Here is a 7,196-nt window from a genome sequence, read left to right as displayed (position 1 = left end):
GCAGTGGCCGGTTCTCAGCTCACTGCAAGCTCTGCCTCCCGGGTTCACGCCATTCTCCTGCCTCAGCCTCCGAGCAGCTGGGACTACAGGCGCCCGCCACCTCGCCTGGCTAGTTTTTTGTTTTGTTTTTTTTTTTTTTAGTAGAGACGGGGTTTCACCGTGTTAGCCAGGATGGTCTCGATCTCCTGACCTCGTGATCCGCCCGTCTCGGCCTCCCAAAGTGCTGGGATTACAGGTTTGAGCCACCGCGCCCGGCCGAGACTGCCATTTTTAAAGGGAAGGTGAGAAGACCACCAGCCACTTGGTATTTTTTGTTAGGATTAAGTAAAAAAACCCTAAATGAAAAGTATAAATTGCAGCTGGGTGTGGTGGCTCACACCTGTAATCCCAGCACTTTGGGAGGCTGAGGTGGGCGGATCACCTGAGGTCAGGAGGTCAAGACCAGCCTGGCCAGCATGATGAAACCTCGTTTCTACTAAAAAAATACAAGAATTAGCTGGGCATGGTGGCAGGTGCCTGTAATCCCAGCTACTTGGGAGGCTGAGGCAGGGAGAATTGCTTGAACCCAGGAGGCAGAGGTTGCAGTGAGCCAAGATTGTGCCACTATACTCCAGCCTAGGTGATGGAGTGAGACTCCATCTCAAAAAAAAAAAAAAAGTTAATTATTATCTTTCTTATTCAGATTGGGCACAAAATAGGCACTCAACAAAGTTGTTTGTTATTAGTGCCTGTTAATTGGTTATTTTTAGAGCTGGAGCAGGTAGTATTTCTCTTATGTCACAGACTCTGGTGGGACGGACCTCGGTTGATGAGACGTGTGATTCAACAAATAGCCTGTGCCAGCCTTCCTGCCTCCCATGGCTGAGTAAGTGTCTTGGAGCCAGACTGCCGTTTTTAAAGGGAAGGTGAGAAGGCCACCAGCCACTTGGTATTTTTGTTAGGATTAAGTAAAAAAAAATCCTAAATGAAAAGTATAAATTGCAGCTGGGTGCGGTGGCTCACACCTATAATCCCAGCACTTTGCGGGGCTGAGGTGGGTGGATCACCTGAGGTCAGGAGTTCAAGACCAGCCTGGCCAGCATGACGAAACCTCGTCTCTACTAAAAAATACAAGAATTAGCTGGGCGTGGTGGCAGGTGCCTGTAATCCCAGCTACTTGGGAGGCTGAGGCAGGGACAATTGCTTGAACCCAGGAGGCAGAGGTTGCAGTGAGCTGAGATTGTGCCACTGCACTCCAGCCTAGGTGACAGAGCAAGACGCCATCTCAAAAAAAAGAAAAGAAAAGAAAAGAAAAGTATAAATTGCTTAAAACAGTGTGTGACACATAGTAGGCATTCAGCTCATGGTAACTGTTGTTTTCCCTGTGGCCACTGATAATTCTTCACATTCTGTGTGATTTGATCTCATTTTTGATGGAGAGGGGAGTAATTATCACCACCCCCCAGATCACAAAACAGGAAACTTGTTCACAGATGGGCCTAGGATTAAATAAGGAGTTTTGGCAAAACTAGGCTAGAACTCCAAATCCTGCTACATAAGCACTCACCAGAGTTGCCAGTTACTAGTATTACTTTGTTGTTATTTTTAGGAGTGGAGCAGGTTGTATTTATATCTTACATCACAGGCTCTGATTGGATTTCAATTAATGTCACAAATAGCATTTAAACATTTCTTTTATTGTTTTTAAGATTTTAGGCCAGGTGCGGTGGCTCATGCCTGTAATCCCAGCACTTTGGGAGGCCGAGGAGGGGGCAGATCACCAGAGATCAGGAGTTCGAGACCATCCTGGCCAACATAGTGAAACTCCGTCTCTACTAAAAATACACACACAAAAAATTAGCTGGGCATGGCACATGCCTGTAACCCCGGCTATTCAGGAGGCTGAGGCAGGAGAATCGCTTGAACGCAGGAGGTGGAGGCAGTGAGCTGAGATCATGCCACTGCACTCCAGCCTGGGTGAGAGAGCAAGACTCCATCTCAAACAAACAAACAAAAAATTAATTGCACAGCTCAAAATTAGGGGAGAGATCACCTTTTAAAAACATTACAGATATAGCAAAACAAAAACAAAAACAAAACAAAATCCCCACACACAAAAAAACAACAGAAATTCCTCCCCAGTCCTAGTTTTACAATAATTTTATCTATAAATATTTAAGAAAAATGTGTAGCCTTTTAGAATAATCATATTTTCATAACCACCTTGAATAGTTATATTTAGTAATTTTATAATGCAAATAGAAGATGTTTAATATATTGGTTTGATCCATATGGCATAGAAATACTTATTTCTGAATGATTCTCTAATATATGTTCATTTATCTTATCTCTTTCTATAAATTAAGAGTGCAGGCTGGGCACGGTGGCTCGCACCTATAATCCCAGCACTTTGGAAGGCTGAGGTGGGAGGATTGCTTATGGCTTGAGGCCAGGAGTTTGAGACTAGCATGGGCAAATGGTGAGACCTTGTCTCTACCAAAACAAAACAAAACAAAATGAAACAAACCAAAATAAAACAACCAGCAACATTAGGCCTGGCGTGGCGGCTCACACCTGTAATCCCAGTACTTTGGGGGGCTAAGGTGGGCAGTGGATTGCCTGAGGTTAGGAGTTTGAGACCAGCCTGGGCAACATAGTGAAACCCCATCTGTACTAAAAATACAAAAATTTAGCTGGGTGTGGTGGTGGGGCACCTGTAATCCCAGCTGCTTGGGAGGCTGAGGCAGGAGAATCACTTGAACCCGGGAGGTGGAGGTTGCAGTGAGCTGAAATCAGGCCATTGCACTCCAGCCTGGGTGACAAGAGTGAAATTCCATCTCAAAAAAAAAAAAAAAAAAAAATTAGCTGGATGTGGTGGCACATGCCTACAGTCAGTCACTCAGAAGGCTGAGATGGGAGGATCACTTGAGCCTAGGAGTTCAAGGATGCAGGGAGCCATGATCATACCACTGCACTCCAGCCTGGGCAACAGAGCAGACTCTGTCTCAAAAAAAAAAAGTGAAGAAGAAAGTTTATGGAGAGTATTATTTTAATTTTTAGAAATTTTCTATGCAAAACAATTGAAAATAAGAATTGCATTACTCTATAATAAAATATAGACTTTTCTCTCCCATATATATATATATATGAGTGGATAAAAAGTCATAACTTCCTACACATTTAATCCTTTATACTAGCTCCCGTACCCACTTACCACTCCCTCAAAGACAAACATACCAAAAAGATGCTAAATGAAAAAAAATACTTTGTATTCTTAACTGTCTAAAGTATTGTACTTAACAGGTACTTTCTTGGCTGACTGGTTCTCCATACACAACAAACACAGCGATATTAGCTCTCACCATTTATATTAAACAATATAGCCATTGCTGTAAAGTACAAAAGAGAAATCAGTACAAATTGAAAAGGAGGAAATACAACTTTTATTCATAGCTGATATTATCATATATATAATATCCCAAGGAGACAAAAGCTACTACTAATAAGATTAGAAGGATCCCAGAAACAGACATAGACATGCACACAGACCTCCCCATACACACAGATACAAGCAACACACTAAGAAGTATATTTTATTTTATTTTGAGACAGAGTCTTGCTGTGTTGCCCAGGCTGGAGTGCAGTGGCACCATCTCAGTTCACTGCTATCTCTGCCTCCCGGGTTCAAGCGATCCTCCTGCCTCAGCCTCCCGAGTAGCTGGGATTACAGATGTGCACCAACATGCCTGGCTATTTTTTTGTATTTTTAGTAGAGATGGAGTTTCACCATGTTGGCCATGCTGGTTTTGAACTCCTGACGTCAAGTGATCCACCGTCTTTGGCTTCCCAAAGTGCTGGGATTACAGGCCTGAGCCACCGCGCCCAGCTAGAAGTATCTTTTAAACAGGATTTTGAAAAGTGGGAGTTGAGCCTTTCAAAAATCTGGAGTTGGGATGGGCATTAGTGGTTTGGAGAGGAAAGAGCAGGTGTGTTGTGGCTGGGAGGCGATTCCTTTCAGCACCTTGGGTGATGTCTGAGGCCATACCCACTTTCTATGCTAGTTTTGGGATTATGACGATTAACCCACACTCCCTTTGTTCCTCCCATGTAAGCTGGATTCTTGGGCATTCAACCAATATTAAATCCTTCCTCTGAAAAATTCCTGGATTGACAAGACCACACTGGACCCATTTTCATTCCCTGTCATGATCAATAGGTATCAAAAGAAATGATAGCTTCTTAGAAATTTGCAGGGGAATGTAGTTCTTAAAAAGAGAATACAGAAGAATCTCTTATTATAAAATTCTATATGACTCTGGATTTAAGATTTTGTTATTTTGTATTTTTTTTTTTGGCATGGTCTCTGTCACTCAGGCTGGAGTGCAGTGGCACAATCTCGGCTCACTGCAGCCTCCACCTCCCAGGCTCAAGCGATCCTCCCACCTCATCCTCCTGAGTAGCTGGGACCACAGGCATGCACTACCATGCCCGGCTCATTTTTTCGTTTTTGAGACGGAGTCTTGCTCTGTCACCCGGGCTGGAGTGCAGTGGCCAGATCTCAGCTCACTGCCCTCCGCCTCCCAGGTTTACGCCATTCTCCTGCTTCAGCCTCCGGAGTAGCTGGGACTGCAGGCGCCCGCCACCTCGCCCGGCTAGTTTTTTGTATTTTTTAGTAGAGACGGGGTTTCACCGGGTTAGCCAGGATGGTCTCGATCTCCTGACCTCGTGATCCGCCCGTCTCAGCCTCCCAAAGTGCTGGGATTACAGGCTTGAGCCACCGTGCCCGGCCTTTTTTTCGTATTTTTGTATTTTGCTAAGTTGCCCAGGTTAGGCTCAAACTTCTGAGCTCAAGTGATCTACCCACCTTGGCCTCTCAAAGTGCTGGGATTACAGGTGTGAGCCATTGTGCATGGCCAAGATTTAAGATTTTAAGAGATATTGAAAGCCTTTTATTATAATACCATTGAAAACATAAAATACTTAAAGGTAAAATTAACAAAAGTTATGCAATAGCATAACTACAAATCATTGATGAGAGAAATTAAATATCTAAATAAAGAGATATATCATGCCCATGAATTAGAAGACTTAATATTGTTAAGATGTCAGTTCTTCTGAAATTGATCAATAGATTATTTGTAATCCCAACCAAAATTTCGGTAGGCTGTTTTTGTTATGGTATAAACTAATAAGCTGACTTTAAAATTCTAAGCTATAGCCAGGCACAGTGTCTCACGCCTGTAATCCCAGCACTTTGGGAGGCCGAGGCAGGGGTGGATCACCTGAGGTCAGGAGTTTGAGACCAGCCTGGTCAACAGGGCAAAACCCTGTCTCTACTAAAAGTACAAAAATTAGCTGGGCGTGGTGGCGGGCACCTGCAATCCCAGCTACTCAGGAGGCTGAGGGAGGAGGATCATTTGAACCCGGGAGGCAGAGATTACAGTGAGCTGAGTTCGTGCCACTGCACTCCAGCCTGGGCAGAAAAAAAAAAAATTCTAAGATGTATATCTTTTACAACTACTAGCCAAAGTAATTATAAAAGAGTAACAAATTCAGAGGGCCCACTTTATTTTACAATAAAGTAGTGTAGGCATATAGTGATCAATGAAATAGAAAAGAAGGTCTAGAAATGGACACTTACATAATCAACTGATTTTTAATTAAGGTGCCAAAGCTGTTCAATGGGAGAAAGGAAAGTCTTTCAATGAAAGTGTTGGAATAACTGAATTTCCTTAAGGAAAAAATATGCTTTTGCTCTTATTTCACACTATATTTAAAATTTTACTCATAATGACTCAGACTTAAAAGTAAAAGCTGTAACTGTGAATTCTTCAAAAGAAAGCATAGGAGAAAATCTGTGTGACCTTGGGGTAGACAAAGATTTTTAAAATGAAAAAATTGATCATACTTCTTTATTTGGAAATTAAAATAAAAATGCCATAAGCAATAACACAAAAAAATGCCATACCTAGCATTATATTTGGCTTCCATTTAGTGTAAGACCTACACAGTAAAACCCACTAAACATTGCTGTATCATGTTGAGGAATTTTTTCCTTTCTTCCCTTTCTTCCTTGCTTCCTCCCTCCCTCCTTCTTCCCTTCCCTTCCCTTCTTCCTTCCTTCTTTCCTTTCCTCTCTCTCTGTTTTTTTTTTTTTTTTTAAGGCAGAGTCTCGCTCGGTCATTTAGGCTGGAGTGCAGTGGCATGATCACAGCTCACTGCAGCCTTGTCCTCCCAGGCTCAAGCCATCCTCCCACCTCAGCCTCCCAAGTAGGTGCACATCACCATGCCCAGCTAATTTTTGTATTTTTTGTAAAGACAGGGTTTCACCATTTTGCCAAGGCTTGTCTTGAACTCCTGAGCTCAAGTGGTCCTACCTGCCTTGGCCTCCCAAAGTGCTGGGATTACAGGTGTGAGTCACCGCACCTGGTCAATCTTTTCTTTTTCTTTCACAAAAGTTGTACTATTTATGGAGTACATGTGATACTTTGACACATACACACAATTTGCAATGATCGAATCAAAGAAATTGGGATATCCATAACTTCAGGCATTTATCATTTCTTTGTATTAGGAACATTCCAATTGCACTCTCAGTTATTTTGAAATATACTATAAATCATTGTTAACTACATTCACCCTATTGTGCTACCAAATACTAGATCTTATTCTTTCTATATAGCCGTATTTTTGTACCCATTAACCATCTCCTTTTTATTGTCCCTTCTCCACTACCCTTTTCAGCTTCTGCTAACCATCATTGTACTCTCTACCTCCATGAGTTCAATTTTTTTAAAACTTTTAACTAAAAAGTAAACTTTAATGTCGAAAATACAAATTTGGGGAAGACATAAAAGATCACACAGAAGGCTGTCACTTCACACTTGGAAGGTTGCACAGCGGCCGGGCTCAGCGGCCAGGCAGAGGCGCTCCTCACTTCCCAGTCAGTTGGCGGGCCGGGCAGAGATGCTTCTCACTTCCTAGATGGTTAGTGGCCAGGCAGAGGCTTTCCTCACTTCCCGGATGGTTGGAAGCTGGGCAGAGGCGCTCCTCACTTCCCGGACTGTGAGCAGCTGGGCAGAGGCCTCCTCACTTCCCAGATGGGGCGGCGGCCAGGCAGAGGGGCTTCTCACCTCCCAGTCAGTTGGCGGCCGGGCACAGGTGCTCCTCACTTCCCAGATGGGGACGGCAGCCGGGCAGAGGCGCTCCTCACTTGC

The sequence above is a fragment of the Piliocolobus tephrosceles genome, chromosome 21, assembly GCF_002776525.5.
Source record: "Piliocolobus tephrosceles isolate RC106 chromosome 21, ASM277652v3, whole genome shotgun sequence".
NCBI classification, from domain to species: domain Eukaryota; kingdom Metazoa; phylum Chordata; class Mammalia; order Primates; family Cercopithecidae; genus Piliocolobus; species Piliocolobus tephrosceles.
The sequence above is the reverse complement of the archived record's forward strand: the minus strand, read 5'-3'. Positions refer to the sequence as shown.